Here is a 27,716-nt window from a genome sequence, read left to right as displayed (position 1 = left end):
CTCCACAGTCTAAGTCGTAACCTGATGCCCTGCCGGCACTGGTTCCGGCCAGCCTTAACTTCAGTTCAGTGTCCACTCAATGTGGACATACTAGTTCAAATTAGCAAAATGCTAATTCAAACTAGTTTTTAAGTCTAGATGCGCTAATTCGAATTAGCTGAGTTCGAATTAACTAATTCGAATTAAGTTAGTTCGAATTAGTGCTGTAGTGTAGACATACCCTAAATTAGTAAGTTACAATGAAAATTCATAGGTGGTTCTAATTCAGTAAAAACTTAGCTTCTTACACTAAAGAGCTATTTTTATTTCAGGCATAATCTTCAGAACAAAGACTATTTTACCCTGACTGTTTAGATGGGATTGGTCCAGCTTTGGACAGGGGGCTGGACTCAATAACCTCCTGAGGTCTCTTCCAGCCCTAGTATTCTATGATTCTATGATTACTCCTGGTGAGAAGAGGGAGTACAGAAATTGACTTCAGTGGCCCTAAAGGCAACGCAACCGGCTTGGTAGTGTGGATACATCACTTAAACAATGATGATAGGCAGCTAAAGTCCTAGTGTAGACCAAGACCCATTGAGCAAGTTTCACTTTAAACTCAAAATCTATTGTATACAGTTTTGTCTGATTTTGTATATTAAGATAAGTTTAACCTCGTTGTTTGTCAGACATTTAAAATAATTAATCCAATCATGTTTGCTTGATGAAGATTTAAAATGCATCATTAAAACATTAGTTTCTAATAACTTTGTATTTGGCAGCAATCACAGTCAACAGAAGCACCAAATAGCCCATTAAAAACAAACTGTATGGAATTTAAACAGAATGATTTTATAGAAAAAGTATTTAATGACCCAAGTGCTTTCATGCTGAATTTCATTACTTAAAATACTCATGTTACAGATTTGATATGACATAAACATGCTTGGACTCCAATCAGTTTTCAATGACACCTCAAGACTTTTCTTAGTTCAGGAAGGACAGACAGATGTCAGTGAAAGCCAAACTTAGCCCTTTTTATCTTTGTATTGAATGCAGCTGTTTGATGGCAATTATGATTCATTTGTCCCACTCATATCAATTGCAAAAGAATGAAATCATATGCCTTAAAGCAATGTACTGAGCCTTATTTAATCTGGGGCCTCTGCTAGCTCATGGATCGCAAGCTGAGCCTTCAGCAGTAGAAAGTCCACCCAGAAGAAACTCTTCTCTGGATGTCTCAGAGTTGGCTCGTGTAGCCCCCTGTCAGGGCTGTTGCCCGCTCTGGCACTCCACGTGCAGAAGGTGGGGGCCACAAAGACCTTAAATACTTTGCCTCTATAGGCTCTGCTTTAAAAACAAAAACTAAAACAAAACAACAACCTACCCAGAGTCACAGATGCACTGGCTCTGAAAAAAAAAACCCCAATGCTGCCACCATCAAGTGATTTCACCCTAAAAATCAGGAGGGAACATTTGAATTCCTTCCCTAAGGGTACCCCCAAGAGAGCTTGAAAAAAGAAAAGAAAAGAAAAAAAAAGCTGTAGTTGTAACCCACACACTTAGGCTATGTGTACACTCGCGGCTTCTTGCGTGAGTAATATGCAAATGAGGCTAAGCGTGGAATATTGCCGAGCCTTATTTGCATACCTAATGAGCCACCATTTTTTTCAGAAGAGGCTCTTGTGCAAGAAGGAGTGTCCACACTGCCCCTTCTTTGTCATTTGTCATTCTAATATACAGCTATCTCTGTCCCCTCTAAATTTCATGAAAAAGCTAATCTCCTCTTCACCCCCCGGATTAGTATACACCTCAGCAAGCAGTGCCCTATGCAGTTCTCATCAACTGGTGCCTCTGTGATGATTTTTTAGAGAGGTGATTTTAGAATCTTCAGCAACATAGTCATGAAATATTTTAAAAGCAAATTTTAAACTAAGCTCCTGTAAACCAACACAATGATTTCAGAACTGACAGATACACCTGAGATTGGCAAATGCCTGAGATTGGCAAATGCCTATTGAACCTCTTTCACAGGTTCAATATTTTGCTAAGACATCTGGCAGGCTTCTCCTCTTTTAAGTTAACTAGTTCCTCTCCTAAGGTGGCCACAGAACAGGGATAGGAAGAGGTAAAAAGGTGGACATTAAGACTCAAGGATGCCACTAATTTTCAGGTGCCTATATATTCTGTGATGGCCCTGTCAGTAACTTGGCCACTTAAGAAGGGATTACAGGTTGCATGGGCCTCCAGGAGGAACTAGGAAAGGCTGGGAAAAGAGATTGGGACATGGACAGTGAGGGGAATCTGATGGGGATTTTAGATGGGTGAGCATATTAGGAATGGGGTGAAATGCCTGAGGAATGCAAGTTAGGATTTCTACTTAATTGGTTATAATGTTGTCAACTTTTAAGCATCTGAAGTCCTTCTTAAAAAGGGAAGCATTGGACAACCTTTATACAGTAGACTTCTGATAATCCAGAACCTTTGGGATCTAGGCAGTGCCGGATTATCGGATATGCTGGACTATCAGGAGGTACTATATATATAGAGAGAGAGAGAGAGAGAGACAGAGAGAGAGAGAGAGAGAGACTGCATATAAAGTGTTTTAAACCCTTTTTTTGTACATATTGTATATAGTATACTTTAATGTTAGTTTTTGTAACCCTTTTTATTATACGTACTGTAATGCATACATTTAGTCATACAATGAAAGAATAAATGTACAGTACTCACCGTTATTGTTGCAAAGCCTTTGAATACAGAAAGCAGAGGATACTATGTATAGTAGTGTGCAGCACTGGCTAATCACTTAAACTATTAATACGGTTACTTAAAACACCTAATACAGCACTTTATTCACTTAAACACAAAAATTATACACTTCAACACTAATACAGTCTGTAAATTATTCACCCAACACTGGAGTGTTGGGGTGCTCAGCAGACCACAGGCTTGTGGATGTGAGGGTTCAGGGGTTTGGGTTGGGTTATGTGAGGTGCTCAGGGCAGGGAGGTTGGGAGTATGATAGGCTCAGAACACAGATTTGTGATGTGTGGATGGTACAGAAGTGTTGTAGCAGAAGACTGAGGATGTAGGGGTGCAAGAGTTTAGGGATGTGAGAGGCTCGGGACAGGGGGTTCCAGTGTATGATAAGCTCAGATTTGGGGTCAGGGGTGGTACAGGAGCGTTATGATGCTGTGTCTAGCTGGGGGCTTGGCCCCAATTGGGGGTTTGTTGGCCAGGCTTAATTTTTAACTAAAATATTATGTCAAACACAAAAAGTTTCTGCATTGTCTTAATTTATGAGAAGGGCGGGGAACCTGTTTTGAGTCGGGGTCACTGACCAACAGAAAAGTCACTTGGGGCCACACAAGTGAGATGCAAAAAAAATAACTTCTCCAAATCCCCTCAAGCCTCACTAATGTGTCCCCAACTGTGCTGGTGGGAGCAGGGGACATGGTACTAGGGAAAGGTGCTAGCGATGGGGCAGGTGGCAGGCTGATGGGGCACGTAGCAGGCTGCTAGTGGGTGCTGGGGCAGGGGACAGGGTGTTGGTGGGCGCAGGGAACAGGGAGTCCCCAGCACGCACCTCCTCCCAGGACTCTTCCCCTCCACAGAGGAAGGACGTCCTAGCACGCACCTCCTCTAGGGACTCCTACCCTCTCCCCTCCCCACAGGGGAAGGACGCCACAGACCTGGCCTTTCAGGTACCGCACAAGCTGTTTGGGGGAGGGGGAACAACCAGTGCACTTCCTGAAACCCTGGAAGTGTCGCGCAGCTGCGGGACTTCCGTCCACCTTGTGGGAAGCCAGCGCTACCTCCATTGTCACTGGAGGCAGGTAGTGGGGCTTCTTGGGTGTTGGGGAAAATGGGGGGGGCCCTAAACGCCTCGTGATCGACTGGTTGGGGCCGCCCGATAGACCAGTCGATTGTGATCGATGGGTTGGTGACCACAGCACTAGGCTCTTGCCATTTTGATGCCAGACTATTGGGAGTGCTGTACAATTGGATGTCGGACTATTGGAGTTTTACTGTAGTAGGCAAACTACCAATATCAAAACAAACAATAGCTTGATAGCTATACTTTGGAGAAAACAAAGTGGCACCTTTATCACCCTTTCCTCTTCTTCGTCCCTTCTCCACTGGGTAAAATTTAAATTTACACACCAAATTGTGATATAGTATTGCTGGCTGTAGGTGTTCACAATCCCGATGAAAGCCCTATGAAAATTCTGAGGCTGGCTAAAAAAATACAATATTTTTAAGCTAATAAATTTTTTCTACTTTTGGTTTCTCTCTCTCTCTCTCTCTCTCTCTCTCTCTCTCTCTCGCCCGTAGGGTTCACTTTGGTTATATTTTCAAGCTTGTATTCTCAAGCACCAGGTTTTCTTTTTTTTTCTTTGTAATGGAAGCTAAGATGCTCATGTAATCACATAAGCCCCCAGATCCTGTAATTATATAAGCACTAACTATCACAAGGTTCATGAAAAACTATGAAAGCTGCAAAACTGGGGATATGCCTACCCTACAAAGAAATTGGAAAAAGATTCACAAATTGCGGTTCGTAATTTGCGTATCTTTTTCCACTTTTCATCTGAAAGAGTCTTTTCCAACATTTGGCCCGTCTACAAGGGACCAAATGTCGGAAAAAAATCCTCTTTTGAAACATCCCTTCTTCCTCGTGAAGCGAGGTTTACAGGGATGCTGACAAAAATGCATCTGCTTTTCCGACATTTTTTTTGGAAAATGGACACGTTCCTTGTATGTGGCAGAACTTTTCCAGAATACTCTGTTATCCCAGAAAAGTTCTGTAGTATAGACGTACCCTGAGTCTTGTCAATGTGTCTAAGCACAGATTCATGCTCGCCCTCACCTTTTGTGTGTGTGTGTGTGTGTGTGTGTGTGTATAAACAAAAAGAAAAATAGTTTCTCATTTGCACTAGCTAAATTTTAGAGCTTTTTTTTTTAATGGAACATTTTAAACTAAAAACTTTGAATATATTTTTTGGGTTTCTTACTGAAACTTCAGCCCCGACCATTGAAATTCTTTTGTGAACAGGAAGAAAGGACACAAATGGGCAGGAGGAGCTCCAAAATATGTGAATCAATTTTAACACATTTCTAACTACAGTACGTAAAATGGGATTTGTGGGCACATTTAAAACAATTAATTTGGTTTTAGAGAGACTCACTGGTGTAGTGGTATTATCCATTTAAGTGGTATTATCCATTTGGTAAGAAAGTTGGAACCAAAAATATAATTGGTGATATCTCTAAAACTCAAATCAATTGTGCGGTTACTGTCTGAGAGTCATTGAAAAAAAATAATTATGGTCCTGTAGTATATGATGTGCAGATCTTACTGAAAGTTGTCTAGAGACCCCAGGCTTTGTGAACTGTACTGACAACTACAATCTCTACTAATATGGCTGCTATGTTTATATTTAGCCAGTCAATTATATTATTAAATAACGTAATACTCATTTTTTACCTTGGTAGACAATTCTACTCCAGACATTTTAGTATTGCATATTTCATATTTTCATTAATAAGACAAAGGAATTTCCAAATATAATAGAGTGGCTAAGCAAAAGTGTTTTCTTAATTAACATCTGTGGGTGAAATTCTCAGCTTACCTAACAGCTGTGTCAACTAACTGAACATCAGGTGTTTTTTAAATAGCTCAGAACCAATATATATTAGGGAAGTGATCACCAACCAGTAGCTTGGGATTTACTGCTAGATATTGGAACTTTTGACAGATGATCCTGACAGATTTGGCCAGGAGGCTGTTAAGTGTTGGCACTTCATCTGCCCTTCTCAGCACTGCCATGCTGCTCCCGCCCTCTACCTTGGAGCTGCTCCTCACCCCCAGGAGCCTCTTACTTGCTGTGCAGGGCACAAGAAGAAGAAAAGAGAGTGCTGATGTCAGGGTGCCCCTCCTTCTACCCTGTACCCCATATCCACAGAGCAGAGTGGGGCAGGGATGGAGGCAGTTTTCTGGCTGCTTTTGGGAATGGTGCATGTCCAGGGGATGGGGAAGCCTGCCTTATCCCCCTGTACCACCACTCAGAAACCACCTGGTAAATGGTGGTCAGCTGGAGCCAGCATTCCAAACTGCAGCTCCAGTCCTGAACCCCTCCTGCATCCCAACCCCTGCCCTAGCCCTGAGTCCCCCTCCTCCCAAACTGCCTCCCAGAGCCTGTATCCCGCCTGCACCCTTCTGGCCCCAGGCTCAGCTCAGAACCCCTGTCACATTCAAATCCTTTAGCCCAAGATCACTGTCTGCATCCCCTCCCTCACACCCCAACCCTCTACCCCAGCCTGCTAAAAGTGAGTTAGGGTGGGTGAGGATGGAGTAAGCAGGGGCAGGGCGTTGGAGAAGGGGTGGGAGGGAGGTGGGGCAAGAGTATTTGGGTTTGAGGTGGATCCTAGATTGCACTTAAATTCAAAACATGTTCTCATGCTTAAAAAGGTCGGAGACCACTGTATTAGGCTAATGAAATCCTCATAAGCAAGTGCAGTGTAGTTCACTAAATATATCTTTACACTAGTAATACTAATTCATAAAATATAGGAAATTGAGCAAGGCCAAAAAAGGGGCTCATCTGTCAAGATGTTCATTAAACCTAGAATGTGTTTTTTGGAAAACTCTCATTTGCTGGGATAAGGGGTTGCCTTGGGAATTCCCTTATACAAGTAGTTCAGAAACATGTTGGTTTGCGTATTGTTGGTACTTAGAACCAGTTAATCTCCAGGCAAGTTGTTAATATTCATACAGTACATTGTTGATCTGCCTGGGCAGTGAGGGAAATTTTCAAATGGGTGTATGCTGAATTTTTCTATCAGTACATGCTGACTATGTCTAGCTGCCCTGTACAAATGCCACAATATGTGCAAATCAGGATTATGCACACACTAGCATGCATACTGTGCTCACACACATTGGCTACTATCAGAAGGCTGAAGTCCAAAACTGGATGCCTCCAAAAATGTGCATACATTGGAAAATATAATTCCTTCAAAATGTGGACCAGAATATCTGAAATTTATACCACATACATGTTAATCCTGTTGGGACCAGGAAAACAAGGCCTGGTCAACGTTATGCTAAGGAAAGTTAGCAAAGGCTAATTACGTAGGCCTCTGGGTATTCTTAACCAGAAGCAGAAATGTGGTTCAAACAGAGGCGCACCCTCCATGCTGGCTTAGGTTATAAAGTAAGATAGTGATAAATTATATATTTGTACCTACTGTAAGTAGAATGGTTTGCTCTGGGAACTGGTCAGTAACTCCCTGTTTTTGTTCCTCTTCGCTAATCTTACCTCCCTATTTTTGCCCTTTGTTTGTACCCGACTCTTTTGTCTCCTTGTTCCTGGTACCTGCCTTTTGTGATTGATAAGAAAGTTACTGATGCATTATGAAGCGCTTTTGGCCACAATGTATAGATGGCTAAGATATGCATAGATATTAAAAGTTTCTAGAAAGGGGGGTAAGTGGCTTGGGTGAAGAGCTTATGACGCGACGGAACTGTCTTTATAAGCCTACCTGTTACTAAAATCGGGGCTGGTTCTCTTGGGAGACGGGCCGCTCTCTATTGTTGTGTGCACTCATCAATAAAGAGCTTGTGATTGAACTTTGCTGGTGTTTCCTGTCTCTTTGCGGTCAGACAACGAACCGAGCTGTCTGGGTTAGAGTCCCTGACAATCCTAATAATCTAGATCCCCTGGCTTCTGTGTGCCTAAATCAAACATTGACATTTGCACTTAAAGCGGGATTATAACCCCTCTATTTTAATTTGAATAAATTAATTTAGTTTCTTTATTTAATATAACAAATATTCAGATGATAATTGATACAGTAATTGGATTTTCCTTAAATTTTGGTCAAAGATTTGCTACCTTTGGCACAGAGATTTTTTTTTAAATGAGGACTTTAAAAAAATCCTTAATCATTTTACTAGTCTTTTACAGCCAAAGAAAATATACCCACAAGTTCTGAAAAATACTCACAATCATATTCAAGTTCATAACTGTATCTTAGACCACCTTTTTCTCATGAAAAAATGACACTTTGCCAAAGACATGTATACAAAAAAGTAGCCAATATCACTGAGGTGGGGCAGCATTAACGAGGCAGAGGGGAATTGGAAATAAAATGTTGGAGACATGGAAATTTTTATGTGTGTGTGTGAGAGAGAGAGAGAGAGAGAGAGAGAAATTTGCCATCTAGCTCTAATCTCTACATATATCCTAACGTAGGTTTGAGTTCAGGTTTTGAGTGCAAGGAATTTGGTATGTGCAATTGGTTTAGTTCCTTGTGTTTAATGGAAGATGAGTTTGTTGCGGAGCTGAGAAGTATGTTTAGATATTATGCCAATTTTGTGGTAAGTCATTTCAATTGAAATAATTATGGATGTGTGTATTGGTTTATTTGGTCATTTCTTGGGCTTTTAGTGACTGAGTTGCTAGCAAATTCAGTGGGCAACCTTAACGAAAAGTTCAGTGAGAGATTGAATGGATTAGTGAGAGAACTTCATTGGACAAAGCACTTCAGATCTCAATTGCATAATAGTTATAAAATAATTTACATACCTGGGAGTCAGGAAAATTTCCATTGAAGTCAAACACAGAGGCTACGTCTAGACTGGCATGATTTTCCGGAAATGCTTTTAACAGAAAATTTTTCCGTTAAAAGCATTTTCAGAAAAGAGCGTCTAGATTGGCACGGACGCTTTTCCGCAAAAGCACGTTTTGCGGAAAGCATCCGTGCCAATCTAGACACGCTTTTCCACAAAAAAGCTCCGATCGCCATTTTTGTGATGGGAGCTTTTTTGCGAAAAACAAATCTGAGCTGTCAACACTGGCCCTTTTGCACAAAAGTTTTGCGCAAAAGGACTTTTGCCCAAACGGGAGCAGCATAGTATTTCCACAAGAACACTTACAATCTTACATGAGATCGTCAGTTCTTTTGCGGAAATTCAAGCAGCCAGTGTAGACAGCTGGCAAGTTTTTCCAGAAAAGTGGCTGATTTTCCGGAAAAACTGGCCAGTCTAGATACAGCCAGCGTGTGTGATTGGTTCAGAGTAAAAGAATAGTTAGTTGAGTGGTTGGGACAAAAAATGGAGAATTCCCAAGTCCCTACATTAACTCCTGGATTTCCCTGTCAGGTGTATGAATTCTATCATTCCACGGTGTGCATGCATAACTACTGCTAATACTGATTTATGTATGAGCATCTGGTGGTCAATAAGTCCCTTAAGTTGGATCTTTGCAAACTGTGAAAAAAAGATCAAGGAATATGAAATTCACATTTTACTTGTATAGCAACTAGAACTGAATTTAATAACTACAGGAATATTCTGAATACATATGAACAGTTTTGTCTATTTTTTCTCTTTCTGTAGACCATTAGTTTATCAAGTCTGCAAAATATATTTGAGAGATAATCCTCATAGAAATACTGTATGATACAGCATACCAAATGCAAAGGGGAAGTGTTTATTTTCTCTTTTAGGGCATGTCTACACAGCAGGGCTAAACTGAAAATAAGCTATGCAACTTGAGCTATGCTAATTGCGTAGTGTGATGGGGCATGGAGAGAGGCAACCATGGGGCCCATGGAGCTCCCTGAGCCCCGCACTCACGGAAGCCCCGAGGAGGCACTCTCTGGGGAAGATGTGCTCAGGTGGCCGTGCGAGGCGTGTGTAAGTGCTGCCCCCTGGAGTGGGGAAGTGAGGCAGGGGGACGGCAGCAGCCAGAGGCGGAAGGGGGAGGAGCCAGCCGGCAGCCGGGGTGGTGCAGACCCACAGGGGCACTATAAAAGGGAGCCACCCAGTCCAGAGAGGGAGGAGAGAGGAGCGGAGTATGAGGCTGGAGAGAGGGAGGAGAGAGGAGCGGGGAACCCACCGAGATGCCGAGGTACATGCCGACAAGACGGAGAAAAGGAAGAGATCCAGGACTGGGTGAAGGAGCCATCTTGCCACCCATGGGTTGGTAAGTTACGGGGCATGCCCCACCATCTGGACAAAGGATCCTCAACCCTGTCCTTAGAGTCCTGGGTCAGACTCTGTAATGAGGGTTACAGGAGTTGGAGCAAACAGTCCTCCAGCTCTCCATTATTTTGACATCATGTCGAAATAACCGCTTGTGTGTAGACGTGAACTGTTATTTTGGAATAATGTCTGTTATTCCGAACAAACACTGCTGTGTAGACTCATAGACTCATAGACTTTAAGGTCAGAAGGGACCATTATGATCATCTAGTCTGACCTCCTGCACAATGCAGGCCACAGAATCTCACCCACCCACTCTTGGTATAATCCTCTCACCTATATCTCAGATATTGAAGTCCTCAAATGATGGTTGAAGACCCCAAGATGCAGAGAATCCTCCAGCAAGTGATCCATGCCCCATGCTACAGAGGAAGGTGAAAAACCTTCAGGGCCTCAGCCAATCTATCCTGGAGGAAAATTCCTTCCTGACCCCAAATATGGCGATAAGCTGAACCCTGAGCAAAGCATTAGTGAGCTATTCATTGGAACAAACACCTCCAATCTCACTGTTCTTCAGGTATTAGACTTCTGATTAAGGGGAAATGGAAAATCTATATGCAGGCAGACTCTTAAAAACAATTGTGAGAAACAGCAGCATGGGAAACATGGATTATGCTTTGATAAAACTAACTTTTGTGGGACAGGGTTTGAGTCCTTATGTTGGTGACTTCAGGTGAAGTGAAGATTATGTTCTTAGCCTTTGAAACTGAAGGGATGGTAACAATTTAAGGAATGATTGCCACTGGATGATTGCAGGGAGTCACTTATTTGCCTAGAAAGTACAAACAGTTGGCTCATATTCCTGCCTTTGGCTTTAAGCAGGATTCCCTACTGATGGTTCTAGAAACATGTTGCAAAGGAGTGGAAACTGAGTAGCATTTTAATGCCATTATCAGAAACTGCAAGCAGCATGACCCAAAATGTGTTTTGTGTTTATGGGTGCTATTACCCTATACTATACAGCTTTCACAGGGGAGACAAGTATTTCTCAAATTGGGGATTCTGACCCAAAAGGGAGTTGCAGTATGGTTGCAAGATTATTTTAGGAGGGTCATGATATTGCCACCCTTTCTTCTGCGCTGCCTTCAAATTTGGGTGGCTACATGGAGAGCAATGGCTCTTCCGCAAATTCAAGCAGCCAGTGTAGATAGCTGGCAAGTTTTTGCGCAAAATCTTGCCAGTCTAGACGCACCCAGGGTGTATCTACACTGCACTCATAGCTCAAAATAGCTTATTTGGTAATGTGGCACTGTCTACCCAGTGCTAAATTCTGAAATAACCCACTATTCTGAAATGTTCCTCACACCTCATAGAATGAGGTGTACAGGGATGTCGGAGTAGTGAGCCTGTTATACTTAAAAATAACAGGCTTGCTGTTAAGACGCAGGATAACTATTAGCACTGCAGTGTAGATGAAGCCACAATGGCTGGTGAACAACAGCGCAGCAGTAGGGTGCCAGTACCATACCTTGCCATCCATACTTCCATGTGGATGCTGGTACCAGTTCTGCCTTCAGAGCTGGGTTCCCATCCAGTGGCTACAGCACAGTTCTTCAGCTGCCAAGTTCTGAAGGCAGAGCCACCACTATGCAAAGGAAAGGTTTCAGCACCACAGCCCCTCACCCACTTACAATAACCTTGTGACCCTCCCACAACTTCTTTATAGGTCATATAGGACATATAGGACATAGAAAATTGCCACACCATGACATTTCAGATTTAAATGTCAAAAAATCCTGAAATTTAGGATTTTAAAATTCTATAACCATAAAAATGGTCTATGAACTTGATATGGTCAGGATTTCAGACAGGATTCTCATCTTGATTATACTAATGATAGTGAATGCTGGGACAGATAGTAGAGCTGGTTCTCATGGTGGTGACCTTACTTATGCAAATAGTTCTAGTAAAACCCATAGGACTAATCCTAGAATCCTAGAAGCCTATGGCTGGAAGAAACCTCAGGAGGTCATTGAGTCCAAACACCTGCCCAAAGCAGGACCAACCCCAACTAAATCATCCCAGCCAGGGCTTCACCACCCTCCCAGTGAAATAGTTTTTCCTAATATCCAACCTAGACCTCCCCCACTGTAAGTTGAGACCATTGCTCCCTGTTCTGTCATCAGTTGCTACTGAAAACAGCCTCTTTCTATCCTCTTTGGAACCTTCCTTCAGGAAGCTGAAGGTTGCTATCAAATCCCCCCTCACTCTTCTCTTCTGCAGACTAAATTAGCCCAAATACCTCAGCCTTTCCATGTATGTCATGTGCTTCAGCCCCCTAATCATTTTTGTTTCCTTCCGCTGGACTTTCTCTAATGCGTCCAAATCCTTTCTTTAGTGGGGGCCCCCAGAACTGAATGCAATACTCCTGATGTGTCCTCACCAGTGCCAAATAAATAGGAATAATCACTTCTCTAGATCTGCTGGCAATGCTCCTCCTAATGCACCCTAATATGCCATTAGCCTTCTTAGCTACAAGGGTACACCGTTTATTCATATCCAGTTTCTCATCTGCTGTTATCCTAGGTCCTTTTCTGCTGAATTGCTGCTTAGCCAGTTGGTCTCCAACCTATAACAATGCTTGGGATTCTTCCATTCCAAGTTCAGGACTCTGTATTTGGCCTTGTTGAACCTCATCAGATTTCTTTTGGCCCAATCCTCCAATTTGTCTAGGTCACTCTGCATCCTATCCCACCCTCCAATGTATCTACCTCTCCCCCTATCTTAGTGTCATCCACAAACCTGCTGAAGGTGCAATCCATCTCCTCTTCCAGGTAATTAAAAAAGGTGTTTACCAAAACAACATCACATGGAGAGGATTCACAATACAGTAAAAGTCACGGTTCCATAGTCTGACACATTGTAACTTGCTACTGTGAAACAGATTGATTCAGTAACATGTGGTGTCTCCAAATATGGGCATGAATACAGTTATTGCCATTGGCATAGTATTTATGGCATCACAAGTTACTGAAAAAGTATTCCTAAAAATCTCAAACTACTCAGCAGATCATGTCCAAACCTTGCATGCAGCTGTTTTCCTTTGTGAATCACAGGAAATAGCTGATTATAACTTACTCTGAAAATAAAGAAGACACAAAGAGTGAACATATTTTACTATAATCAATGTGGTTTTGACAGTGTGCAGCAGGAATAGCCAGATCATTTTGAGCAGGTGTATCAAGCTTACAATATTTTATCTGTATGCATGTTTCATGTAGCAGTTAATGAAAATGTAGAGGGAAAAAAGCCCTGGGGAGAAGAAGTTTCTAGAATAGCAAGTAACTTCCAGTCTCTGATAAAAATACCTCAAATTAAATGATCAGAAAAAAACTTTCTTTGGGTGACACAAATTACTTTTGTAAGGGAGGAAGAGAAAAGGGTATATACACTAAATAATGCTGCTGAGATTAGTAAACATGAACATGTCATCATATGTTTGCACAGGAAATAAGAAAACACTTTTCCTATTGATTTTCTCCCTAACTCCCAGCCCCAGAATGCAGATTCTAATCTGTTTGCACAGTGCCTCTTGTTGAGAATGCAGTTTGTGAACTGAAGCAATAGGGAATTTGTCTAAGGCCTGGCTCTCCTAGCATTATAGTCAGGTTATCAGCACAATAGCAGAGGTCAGAAAGTGACAGGCTTTAGAAACCCACATAAAGTCAAACTCAAATGCAAAATTGACCTATTTTTTCCTTTAGTTGACAGACCAAAAGTACAAATGTAGGAAACATGAGGCAAAACCAGTGAATTTAGTTAAAGTGATCTTCTTGGTACTGATATTAGAGAAACTGCATTATTATTATTTAATATTTATTATTATAATAATGGACAGGCTATGTCTGCACTGCAGCTGGAAGGAGGAATTGCCAGCCCATGTGGACAGACTTGCATCAACTCTATTAGCCATGAGAGTCCATGTGTGCCCCCGACATCCTGGGTCCATGCTTGGATAGCTAGCCCAAGATTGTGCTTGTAGTAAAACAGCCCACTGCTATTTAGCACTCTACCTGAAGCAGAACAATGCAAATCTCTAGCCACACTGTCAGCCTGTAGGGGAGCCTGGATGGCCCTGCCTTGACAAATAATCATGTCTGCTTTGCCCACAGTATGGATTTCTAACAATGCAAATCCAGGCCTGTCTTAAGTCTGGTGCACATCAGCACGCTGGGAGCAGGGCACAGGGAGCTTTGGGAGGCAGGAATGTTTTTGCACAATCATGCAGATTCAGCTCGGTAGAGTGAAACCACGGCAAGAACATTGCGAGAAACCTTGTACTGGTACATTACATTTCTGATAAGCAAAAATTCAGATACAACCATAAAACTATTAACCAAGTTCATAGTTTTTGCAGAATCCTGAGTAGCAAGATGTACCCCAAATATGGGCATAATAGGTGTCTTACACAATATACAATCGATTGGTAGATATAATTAGAACAACCAAGTCGAGTATAAATGTAGGTGTAGAAAACATACGCAGTGGAAGGGATTGTGTAAGGGGTCCCCATTACCTTACTCACCACAATTAGAAGGTGTGCGCCAGCTTTATGCTAATGAAGACCGGGAAATTCAAATCCCGGGCTTCATTAGCAAGTTCGGTATGCATACATTACCCTGCTTGTTCGAACTAGCGGGGTAGTGTAGACATACCCCTCTTTTCTAAGCTGAGAAGTCCCAGTCTCTTTAGCCTCTCTTCATACGGGACCTGTACCAAAACCCTGATCATTTTAGTTGCCCTCCCCTCTCCTACCCTCTCTCTTCCCCTCTCCCACCTCCTTTTCCCAGTTTCCCCAAGTTTTGTTAAATAAAGAGAGTTTCTATTTTTGAACACACGTGTCCTTTATTTTGTACATTAGGAATGGGGGCTAGGGAGGGGTAAGTGGAAGGAGGTGGGGAAGGAATGGGGTATGAGCCCCTGATGGGAAGGACTGGGGTGGCTCTGCGGGCTTCTCGGGGTGGAAGCTCTCCTGAAGCCCCCTGATTGACCCCCTCTCCGGATGACAGCCTGCGGCAAGTGCAGCCGGGCTGATGGCCAAGTGCTGTGATGTGCCGAGTGTGGGCACTCAGGGCACTCCAAGCCAGGACTGCTTTGCAAGCGGGGAACCCCTGAGAACTGTCTGTCTGGGGTGGGGGTCGGGTCCCTTTAAGCACAGCCCTCGGCTAGCCTGAGGCAGCAGCTCTAAGTCCTAACCTGATGCCCTGCTGGCACTGCTTCCGGCCAGCCTTAACCTCAGTTCAGGGTCCACTCAGTGTGGACATGCCAGTTCGAATTAGCAAAATGCTAATTCGAACTAATTTTTAAGTCTAGATGCACTAATTCGAATTATCTTAGTTCGAATTAACTAATTCGAACTAAGTTAGTTTGAATTAGTGCTGTAGTGTAGACATACCCTAAGAGGGTGGGAGCAGGATAAGAGCAGGGTGAGAGGAGATTTCCCACACTCGTTCCACCCCCAGGCCCTGATTGGTTTAGGGGTAGGAGGAGCATGTGAAGTTTTTGCCCCCTTCAGATGTTTGGTTCTGAACATATGGCGGTTCTCTCTAGGTGCTTTTGCACTCCTGGCAGCAGGAGGAGACTTTGCATGTGCCCCGCACTCCCAAAGCCAATCAGTGGCTGGGGGTGGAGGGAGTGTGGAAAATCTGTGGGCAGAAGAACATGGAAGTGTCCTGGCCTCTCCCCTTCTGCCTGAGTCCCCACCCCTTCTGAGGTGTCCCAGAGCCACTTTAAAAAGTTGTGAAGTGGCCCCCCCTTCTAAAATTATTGCTCACACGTACTTTAGAGCTACGGTTGGAATGGAAGTGTTTAAAAAAACAACAGTAAACAAATGTAGAGCTTATGTAGTGACTAGTTCCTTAGGAAAAAATTCTTTATCCCTTTATGCCCCACCACATGGATGTCTCCCCCGTTATCTCCATTACAGAAAGGGGAATAGGATCTTTATTTCTCAGAGTACTGGACTGAAGTGAAGCTCAATAAAAAATTTTGGGCACCTAAAGATTTGGAGGGATTTACAAATACGCATTGAGGTTAATGGCACTTTAAAGATCTTTGAATGAGGTATCCAAGTCCTACTAGGTGCCTGTTTGCATCCGTAGGTGCCTAAAGGCGGGCATAAATCTGGGCTGCAGCACTTTAAAAAGCCCCCAATCATAAGTGATATAACTGAATAAATGCTGGAAATGAATACAGAAGTGTGTAAACTAAAATGCATCATCACTTAAAATAGGGGGAGTTCCCGCCACAGGAATGTATAAAGGTTTTTTCCATATAATTTGTGCAAATCAACTACATCTCTCTATAACTGAGCTAGTGCCAAACCTGGGTTGCTTACTGGGTGCTTTTGGGTGTGTCTAACTACAGGGTTTTGTTGACAAAAGTGGCCTTTTGTGGACAAAACTATACCACCATGTTATGTCAACAGTAAGTCGACAGAAAGCGGCAGTTTTGTCGACGGCGGTAAACCTCCTTTTACAAGGAATAACAGAAAAAAATCCAGATGTGTTCAGACTTCAGAATATGCATGGTTTGCTGACTTTGCTATTGGTTTTCACCAGTTCTTTAACTTGGAGCAAGGCTGCATAGCTCACATCTGCAGACGTAAGGGTACATTCCCACTGTGTGGACTTATCTAGACTACGCTGAAGTTTCAAAAGAGGATATGCAAATTCCACGAGAATTTCCATATCTTCTTCTGATCTCACTTTTGAAAGCAGAGCTTTCAAAAGTGAAAGTAGTCAGGATGCGCTTTTTTGGCAACTCTCCCCCCCTTTTTCGAAAAGCCGCTCTTCCTCAAAAAGTGAGGTTCAGACTTATTCTCCGTTAACCTACGTAGTGTGTTACCACTTGCACCTACTCTGCACTGGTGTTAATGACGACACATGGAACAAAATAACGAGGAGTAAGAACTTCATTCCCTGAAAATAGACATTGCCAGTTTTCATGATTGATTGCATTGTCAAGTAGTCTAATTTACATGCCTCGACCGGTAGAGGCATGTAGTCTAGACATATCCCTACTGTTTGAAGCTGTGATTCTCCTGTAACCGCAAGGCTCCAAGAGCCATTTTTATTTTAATGAAGCGGGGATATTTAAATGTCGAGTAGTCTAATTTACATTTTTTGAGGAGTAACGTTAGTTCGGACTAAGGGCTTTAGTCCAAACTAACGCGTCCTGGCGCACACTTCCTGGTTCAAATCAGCTGTGATTCGAACTAGCGCACTGGCGAGATCATGTTAATGAAGTGCGGGATATTTAAATCCCCGCTTCATAAACTACTTGGGTCGTCTCCATTTGCATCCCTAGTCCGAACTAGGGATGCAGTGTAGACATACCCTGAGGGAGTCAAAGTCTGGTTTTCTGAAGTCCAGGGTGTGTATTTTGCTACTCTCCTTTTCTTCCTTGATTAAGAAAAAAGAAAAATCAGTTGTTCTAACAAAAACATTATTCCAGTTTTTGAAAAAGCTACTTCCTTTCTCACAGATTTCTCAATTTGAAGGATAGTTGGTGATTATTTTTCCTAGTGTTTGTTGTCTATATGACTTTGACTGAATGCTTGGACAAACACAATCAGAAAAAAAATATTTTGTTCTCGTGGCACTATCTGTTGCTTATCCTCATCTGAAATGTGATGTTAGTAGAACTGCTAGATAGGAAAAGAAAGAGATAAGGAGGCTAAAACTGAGTGAAGAAAAAAGGCAAGTGCTGCATCATTAGTGAAACAGAAATGCTCAAATATGCAGAAGTCAGTAGGAGTTCAGATGACCCAAGATTTCATCCTCTGTGTCTCAGTATAGTCATCTTTAAAATGTGTTAGAAATAATGGATCAGGTCCTAAGCCATCACAAATCAGCATTGCTTAATGACACAGCATGGTGTTGCATCATTGATGCTGGATGAGAATGTAGCCCAGTCTGCTGAGAGACTTAAATTATGTTTGTAAATATTTTATTCCCCAGCTGTTGTTTTTTGGAAGTGAAAAGTATTAATTCATATTTTGTATAGAGTTAATCAGAATAAATGGAACAAATTCATAACAAAAAAGAGTTCAGATAAACTAATGGTCTTCTGGGATACTGGAAAAATTGAGTCAAAGAATAATCAGGAATATTACAAAATGAGAAGGAGAGCTAATGGAAACTAGAAAAAAATGAAAATATATATAAAGTGATTATGAGTCACTATTAACTAACTTATCTTATTGTTTGTTATATTGGCATAAGAATTTATAATCAATTGAACTAATTTCATACACTGGCAAAACCAAGCTACCTTGATTCTCCACTGTATAGTGATCATGCAGCACATGGTCTTTGGCACATTCAATAGAAATTATCCTTTAAACATAAATCTGGTCCATTTTTTAACTGACTTGTAAAATACCTTTCAATTAGGGGCAGCCCACTGCTCAGACTCAGTATTTTTTATCCAGCCCATAAGACTTTTTATATTGGATACAACAAAAGGTCATCTCACTTAATGAAGGGTGTTGCTGTACTTATTTATACTTTCAGTACATTGCTACAAAGAGGCCAAATACTGGAATCTTGCTACATATAATTTTACAAATACGACATAACCTTCTGTCTTCAAGCAATAAGTAATTCTTGCATGTTATACATAATGTAATGATCTTCTGTGTTGTAATTCGCAGTGTTTCTACATCATTCATAATAAATGATTCATAATTTATTTAATGCTGTAGTAGTACAAAGGGGCTATAAATAGTATATTAGCATACTGTGAAGCAGGTCCTATAATAATGGTTTTAACTCTGTCACTTGTGGATAAAATTTGGATGTAATTTCTACATTAAGATTTCAGTGCATGATGAGACTCTAGAATCCTAGGGCTGGAAAATACCTGAAGAGGTCTTTGAGTCCAATCTCCTGCCCAAAGCAGGACCAAACCCAACTAAATCAACTCAGCCAGGGCTTTGTCAAACTGGGATTTAAAAACATCTAGGGATGGAGATTCCACCACCTCCCTAGATAACCCGTTCTAGTACTTCACCACCTTCCTACTGAAATAATTTTTCCTAATATGCAACTTAGACCTCCTGTTCTGCCATCTATCAGCACTGAGAACAGCCTCTCTCCATCTTCTTTGGAAACTTCCTTCAGGTAGTTAAAGGCTGCTATCAAATCCCTCCTCACTCTTCTCTTCTGAAGAGTACACAACTCTAAATCCCTCAGCCTTTCCTCGTAAGTCATATCCTTCAGACCCATAATAATTTTTGTTGCCCACTACTGGACTTTCTGCAATATGTCCACATCATTTCTGTAATGGGGGACCCAGAATTAGATGCAATACACCAGATGTGGCCTCACCAGAGCATAATAAAGGGGAATAATCACTTCTCTAGATCCTCCTAAGAAGGCAATGCTCCTTCTGGGTATGTCTACACTACAAAGTTAATTCGAATTAACGAATACAGCTGTTAGTTCGAATTACCTTTGATAGGCGCTACACACGCGAACCACTAGTTCAAACTTAATTCGAACTAGCAGAGTGCTTAATTAGAACTAGTTAAACCTCATTCCACAAGGACTAACACCTAGTTCGAATTAACTAGTTCGAATTAAGGGCTGTGTAGCCACTTAATTCGAACTAGTGGAAGGCTAGCCCTTCCCAGCTTGCCCTGGTGGCCACTCTGGGCACCACCAGGGAAACTCGTCTGCCCCCCTCCTGGCCCTGGAGCCCTTAAAGGGCCACGGTCTGGCTGCAGTGTTTGTTCCAGTTTAAAGCCTGCAGCACCCAGCCAGCAGACCCTGCACCTGCCACCTGATGAGCCAGCCACCCGCTGCCCCCCAGCCCTCCCCCTCTTCCCAGGACCAGCCTGGCAGCTCACAGGCTGGCAGCTCACAGGCGCAAGAGGTGGGCGCTCGCTTGGTCAAGTGCAGAGATCGTGGACCTCATCCAGATTTGGGGGGAAGCCTCCAACGTCCACGATCTCTGCACTAGCCACAGGAACGCGGCTGTCTACAGTCGCATGGCTGCCAGCCTGGCCGCCAGAGGCCACCAGCGGAGCCGGGAGCACGTCCGCTGTAAAATTAAGGACCTGCGGAAGTCCTACTGCCGGGCCTGCCAGCCAGTGGCTGACCCGGAGGCCTGCCCCCACTTTGAGGCCCTGGACCGTAACCTGGGGGCTCACGCTGTCCATGCTCCCTGGGTGGTGATCGACCCCGGGGCAAAGGGACCCATCCCGGACACGGAGGAGGAGGAGCAGGAGGACACCAAGAGCCAGGAGCCTGCAGGGAGCTTGCCCAGGACCCAGGACCCCCGAGGAATCACAAAGAGCACATCGCCTGTGTTGTCTGAGGCCGGGGAGGCCTCCACATGTGAGTACCATCATGCTCCCCTTATGTGTATGGAGGGTTGGGGGGAGACAAAGCCCAGGGACCGTGCGCCTGGGCTTTGCCCACCATGGAGCAGCAGCCGGGTGTCATGCAGGGGCCTTGGCATTGCAGAGGGGGGCTTGGTTTCACCCACCTTGTCCCCAAGGGAGAATTGACCGCTGCTCTTGTTTCACCACAGCCGCAGCACCTGGGACTGCAGGGCGCACCACCCTGCCTGCAGCAGCCACCTGCACACGGGCCAGCAGGCATGCCAGGAATGAGGAGGACTACCAGCGGTGGCACCTGCGGTTCCTGGAGCACCAGCTCTGCACCCAGAACCATTGGGTCCAGGAGGACCTTCGGCTGTGCCAGTGGAGCTTGGAGGCGTTGGAGGAGCAGGGCCGTGCCCTCAGAGGCCACCTTCAGACCCTGGTCAACAGGTTCCTTCCTCCTCCTGCTCCGGCTCCTGCGGCTGCCCCAGCTCTCGCTCCTCCTCCCACCCTTGCCCCCCTGCTCCTGTTGCCCTGATCTTCCTGCCCCTGCTGCCCCTGGTCCTCCTCCCGCTTCCTCCACACCCCCGTCCCTCCTGCCCCACCCTCCACACCCTTCCCCCCGATGCCCCTGCACCCGTAGTGCTGCGAGACGGGAGAGCCAGACGGAAGAGAACCCTGAGCTTTCCCTTCCCTTCCTCCCTTTCCTCCCCTTCCATCTCCCTCCTCCCAGGTTTCCCTCTCTCCTCTCCCACCCTCATTCCTCCCTCCCCCCACCCCAGTTATGTAAAATAAAAATAGAATTTTGTAGCCAAAAAAGTGTCTTTATTTGACATTAGAAGGGGGGTTAGGGAGGGGACGGAGAGGAGGGTGGAAGAAGGCCCCAGTGGGGCATGCAGGGAGAGTTCAGTCCTCCTCCTTCACATGGAAGCTCTCCCGCAGGACTTCCCGGATCTGGACGGCCCCCCGCTGGGCTTCCTGGACGGCGGCGGTGCGGGGCTGAGCGTAGTGTCAAGCCATGCGCTCAGCCTCAGCCATCCAGGCTGGCAGGAAAGCCTCCCCCCTTCCTTTCACACAAATTGTGCAGCACACAACATGCTGCCACCACGGGAGGGATATTGTGCTCTGTGAGGTCGAGATGGGTGAGGAAGCATCTAAATTGGGCTTTTAGTCGCCTGAAGGCCCCCTCAATGATGATGCGGGCCCTGGTCAGCCTGGCATTGAAGGCCTGGCGGGATGGGTTGAGGTGCCCCATGTAGGGCTTCATGAACCAAGGCTGTAGGGGGTAGGCTGCATCCCCCACCAGGCACACGGGCATGTCCACGTCCCCGACCCTGATTTGGCGGTCAAGGAAGAAGGTCCCGGCCTGCAGCCTCTGGCACACAGAGAAGTTCCGGTACACCCTGGCGTCGTGTGCCTTGCCGGACCAGCCCACATTAATGTCCGTGAACTGTCCCCGGTGGTCACACACGGCCTGCAGGTCACGGAGAAGTACCCCTTGCAGTTCACGTACTGGGAGGCCTGGTGTTCCGGGGCACGGATGGGGATGTGCGTCCCGTCGATGGCTCCCCCGCAGTTGGGGAAGCCGAGGGCACTGAATCCCCGGATGACAGCATCCGGGTCGGCGAGGCGGACCACCCTGCAGAGCAGCAGCCGGTTGATGGCCTTGACCACCTGCGGAGAGAGACACAGCAAAGCGCCAATCAGTGGGGCGCCCGGGTGGCTGGGAGCGTTCGTGCCCTGGCAGTTCCCCGCACCCCACTCTCGGAAGCAACCCCCCTGGCGGCATGTAGTACGGCCAGGACAGACCGACCCCTCCGGTGCGGGGCGCTTTCCCCTCCTCCCGCCCCCCCTTTGTCCCTGGGGCGGCCCATCCCCTCCTTGCAACCCGCCTCCCCCCCGGCTCGGTGGCCACCACTCATGATATTATATACCTCTATCATATCTCCCCTCAGTCTCCTCTTTTCTAAACTGAGAAGTCCCAGTCATTTTAACCTCTCTTCATATGCGACCCGTTCCAAACCCATAGTCATTATAGTTGCCCTTTTCTGAACCCTTTCCAAGGCCAAAATATCTTTTTTGAGGTGAGGAGACCACATCTGTACACAGTATTCAAGATGTGGGCGTACCATAGTTTTATACAGGGGCAGATAGATATTCTGGGTCTTATTTTCTATCCCTTTCTTAATAATTCCTAGCATCCTATTTGCCTTTTTGACCGCCGCTGCACACTGTGTGGAAGTTTTCAGAGAACTATCTACGATAACTCCAAGATCTCTTTCCTGATTTGTCATAGCCAAATTAGCCCCTATCATACTGTAAATACAGGTGGTGTTATTTTTCCCGATGTGCATTTATCCACATTTTCCCGATGTGCACTTATCCACATTAAATTTCATTTGCAATTTTGTTGCCCAATCACTCAGTTTGGTGAGATCTTTTTGGAGTCCCTCACAGTCTGCTTCTGTCTTGACTATCCTAAACAGTTTGGTATCATCCGCAAACTTTACTACCTCACTGCTTACCCCTTTCTCCAGATCATTTATGAATAAGTTGAACAGGATTGGTCCCAGGATTGACCCTTGGGGGACACCACTAGTTACCCCTCTCCATTCTGAAAATTTACCATTTATTCCTACCCTTTGTTTACTGTCTTTTAACCAGTTCTCAATCCAAGAAAGGACCTTCCCTCTTATCCCATTTGAATTCTTTTACAACCCTTGGATGAATGTCATCCAGTCCCGGAGATTTGTTAAGTTTTTCTGTTTGTTTGAAAACCTCCTCTAATGACACTTCGATCTGGGACAGTTCCTCAGATTCATCGCCCACAAAGGTCAGTGCAGATTTGGGAATCTCCCCAACGTCCTCAGCCATGAAGACTGAAGTAAAGAAATCATTTAGTTTCTCCGCAATGGCTTTATCGTCCTTGATTGAGCCTTTTACAGTTCGATCATCTAGGGGACCCACAGGTTTTTTAACAGGCTTCCTGCTTCTAATGTCCTTAAAAAACATTTTGTTATTTCTTTTTGAGTTTTTGGCTAGCTGTTCCTCAAAATCTTTTTTTGCTTTTCTTATTACATTTTTACACTTGGTTTGACAGTATTTATGTTCCTTTCTATTTATCTCACTAGGATTGGACTTCCACTTCTTAAAAGATACCTTTTTGTCCCTCACTGCTTCTTTTACACGGTGATTAAGCCACAGTGACTCTTTTTTAGGTCTCGTGCTATGTTTTTTAATTTGGGGTATACATTTAAGTTGGCCTTCTCATTTTTTGTAATTCCCCTTTTTGAAATTAAATTCCAGAGTGCTGGACTGCTGAGGTGTTCTTCCCACGAAAGGAATGTTAAATGTTATACTATGGTCACTATTCCCAAGTGGTCCTTTAATGGTTATCTTCTGGACATGATCCTGCTCTCCACTCAGGACTAAATTGAGAATTGCCTGTCCCCTTTTGGGTTCCTGTACCAGCTGCTCCAAGAAGCAGTCATTTAAGCCATTGAGAAATTTTATCTCCGCTTCTCTTCCTGAGGTGACATGTATCCAGTCAATATGGGGATAATTAAAATCCCCCATTATTATAGCGTTCTTTATTTTGGTAGCCTCTCTAATCTCCCTCGGCATTTCAATGTCAGTATCACTGTCCTGGTTAGGTGGTCGATAATATATCCCTACTGCTAATTTCTTATTATTGGAGCATGGAATTACTATCCATAGCGATTCTATTGAACATGTTGATTCATTTAATATTTTTATTTCATTTAATTCTACATTATCTTTCACATACAGTGCCATTCCACCACCCACACGGCCTACTCTATCCTTCCAATATATTTTATATCCCGGTATGATTGTGTCCCATAGATTTTCTTCATTCTACCAGGTTTCAGTGATGCCTATTATGTCACTCTCCTCCTTTAATACGAGGTTTGCCCATCTTATTAGTCAGACTCCTAGCATTTGTGTAGAAGCACTTTAAAAAATTGCCACTGTTTATTTGTCTGCACTTCCCTGATGCATTGGATTCCTTTATATGCGTTTGTTTGTCTGCTCTGACCCATGGTTTGTCCTCTCCCCTCCTCTCTTTCTGACTACAGCTTAGAGCTGTGGTCCCCAACCCGGTGCCCGCGGGCGCCATGGCGCCCGCCGGGCTCTTTACATGCGCCCGCGGAGCAATCTGGGCTGGCCCTGCTCCTGGGCGTGCAGCAGGTGCCAGCCCCGGGCGCATGGCCGGTCCCGACCCCAGGTGCGCCACGCATGCCAGTGCCGGTGCCGACCCTGACCCCCGCCCCCGGGTGCGCCGCGCGTGCCCTGGCCCCGGCCCCGGCCCCGGCCCCGGCCCCGGCCCCGGCACCGGCGCCGGCTCCGGCCTTGGCCCAGCCCCCGGGGGCGCCGCGCGTGCCCTTGCCGGCTGCAGCGCCGGCCTTGGCCCCGCCCCCGGGTGCGCTGCGCGTGTCCTGGCCCTGGCGCCAGCCCCGGCCTTGGCCTTGCCCCCAGGCGCGTGGCGCTTATGGGGGGGCGCCGGCCCCGGGCGCGTGGCTATGGGGGGGGCCCCGGCCCCAGGTGCGTGGCTATGGGGGGGCCCCACCCCCGGGCATGCGGCTGGGGGGGGCCGCCCCTGGGCAGGCAAGTGTCCCCGCCCCCTGGCGCCCGGCGGGTGAACGGCCACGCCCCCTGGCGCCCGACAACCTGAAAAGGTTGGGGACCACTGGCTTAGAGAATCTCTATCAATGGATTCTCCTCTAAGAGAAGTCTCCATCCGATTTATGTGCATCTCTGCACCAACCGACTTTCCCCCATCTCTTAGTTTAGAGCTGCTCTACGGCCTTTTTAATGTTTAGTGCCCGCAGTCTGGTTCCAGTCTGGTTTAGGTGGAGCCCATCCTTCCTGTATAGGCTCCCCCTCTCCCAAAAGTGTCCCCAGTTCCTAATAAATCGAAACCCCTCTTCCCTACACCATCGTCTCATCCACGCATTGAGACTCTGAAGCTCTGCCTGCCTACCTGGCCCTGCACGTGGAACTGGAAACATTTCCTAGAATGCCACCATAGAGGTCCTGGATTTCAGTCTCGCAACCTAAATTTGGCCTCCATATCATCTCTCCTACCCTTCCCTACGTCATTGGTACCTACATGTACCACAACCACCGGCTCCTCCCCAGCACTACACATACGTCAATCTAGATGCCTTGAGAGACCCGCAGCCTTCTCACCAGGAAGGCAAGTGACCAAACCCAACTATCTATGTTTCTAACGATCGAATCACCCACTACTAATACCTGCCTCTTCCTAATAACTGGCGTTCCCTCCCTCTCAGAGGTATCCTCAGTGCGAGAGGATACTGCAACATCCTCTGGAAGGAGGGTCCGGACTATGGGATGGTTTCCCTCTGTTCCCATTGAATGATCTGTTCCCTTGAGACTTTCATCCTCCTTAAGTGCACTGGGGCTCTCAGACTGGAGGTGAGACAGTACTACAGTGTCCTGGAAAGTCTCATCAACATAGCTCTCTACCTCCCTTAGCTCCTCCAGTTCAGCCACCCTGGCCTCCAAAGCCCGAACTCAGTCTCTGAGGATCAGGAGCTCCTTGCAACGGACACCCAGTGGCTGCTACATGGTGGGCAAGGCCCTGGCGCATGGTCCCTGGGCTTCCTCTCCCCCTATACACATAAGGGGAGCATGATGTCACTTACATGTGGAGCCGATGTCCTCTGTGGGGTGCCTTGGGGGTCCTGGGTCCTGGGCAGGCTCTCTGCAGGCTCCTGGATCTCAGCATCCTCCTCCTCCTCCTCTGTGTCAGGGACGGGTCCCTCTGCCCCGGGGTCGATCATAACCCGGGGGGCATGGACGTCGTGAGCCCCCAGTATGCAGTCCAGGGCCTCAAAGTGAGGGCATGCTTCCGGGTTGGCCCCTGGCTGGGAGGCCCAGGAGTAGGACTGCTGCAGGTCCTTTATTTTGCAGTGGACCTGCTCCTGGGTCCGCATGTGGCTTCTGGTGGCCAGGCTGTCAGCCATGCGGCTGTAGACGGCTGCTTTCCTGTGGCTAGCGCAGAGATCATGGATGTTGGAGGCATCCCCCCAAATCTCGATGAGGTCCACGATCTCCGCACTAAACCAGGTGGGCGCCCGCCTCTTATGGCCCTGGGCCAGCTCCTGGGAGCCACCAGCCTGGTCCTGGGAAGAGGCGGAGGGCTGGGTGGCAGCGGGTGGCTGGCTCATGCCGTGCCAGGTGCAGGGTCTGCTTGCTGGGTGCTGGCAGGCTTGCAACTGGCACGAGCACTGTAGCCAGACCATGCCCCTTTAAGGGCTCCGGGGCCAGGAGGGCTGCAGAAGAGTTTCCCTGGTTTGGCCTAGAGTGGCCACCGGGGCAAGCTGGGAAGGGCTAGCCTCCAACTAGTTCGAATTAAGTGGCTACACAGCCCGTAATTCAAACTACTTAATTCAAACTAGGCGTTACTCCTCGTAGAATAAGGTTTATATAGTTCGAATTAAGTTCTCCACTAGTTCGAATTAAATTCAAACTACCGGTTTGTATATAGAGACGCTAATAAAGTTAATTCGAACTAACGGCTGTTAGTTTGAATTAATTTTGTAGTGTAGACATACTCTTGGGCTGTGTCTACACTGGGCCACTTATTCCAGAAAAGTAGCCACTTTTCCGGAATAACTTGCCAGCTGTCTACACTGGCCGCTTGCTTTTCCGGAAAAGCAATGACGATCTACTGTAAAATTGTCAGTGTTTTTCCAGAAAAACTATGCTGCTCCCGTTTGGGCAAAAGTCGTTTTCCGGAAAAACTATTCCAGAAAAGGGCCAGTGTAGTCTTTTCTGCAAAAAAGCCCCAATCGCGAAAATGACGATCGGGGCTTTTTTCCGGAAAAGCACATCTACATTGGCCTTGGACGCTTTTCCAGAAAATGTGCTTTTCCGGAAAAGCATCCTGCCAATATAGACGTGCTTTTTCCAGAAATACTTATAACGGAAATCTGTTCCATTTTAAGCATTTCCGGAAAAGGGTGCCAGTGTAGACGTAGCCATATGGATTTATTAAATGTGGAATTAACAGTCCACTATAGGGTTAAACTAAAGGGGAAGGAGATGTCTCTCAGACACAGAGAAAAACACACATTCATTCATTTCCTTAGGCACTCACACACTTATGTTGGCAAAGGGTTGCAGGGAGTGGGAGAGCGAGAGCGAGCGAGCGAGAGAGCCAAGGCATAGTATGTCCACAGAGTATGCCTGCAGTCATGGATCCCAGCTGGCAAGCTGAATAAAAAGAGGGCTTCTGCCACCGGCTCTCTCCTTTTATTGGAACTGGACAGCTCCTGTTAAGCACACAGGGTCCTTCCTCCCTGT

This window comes from Pelodiscus sinensis, chromosome 9 (genome assembly GCF_049634645.1).
Source record: "Pelodiscus sinensis isolate JC-2024 chromosome 9, ASM4963464v1, whole genome shotgun sequence".
NCBI classification, from domain to species: Eukaryota; Metazoa; Chordata; order Testudines; family Trionychidae; genus Pelodiscus; species Pelodiscus sinensis.
Note: the sequence above shows the minus strand (reverse complement) of the source record.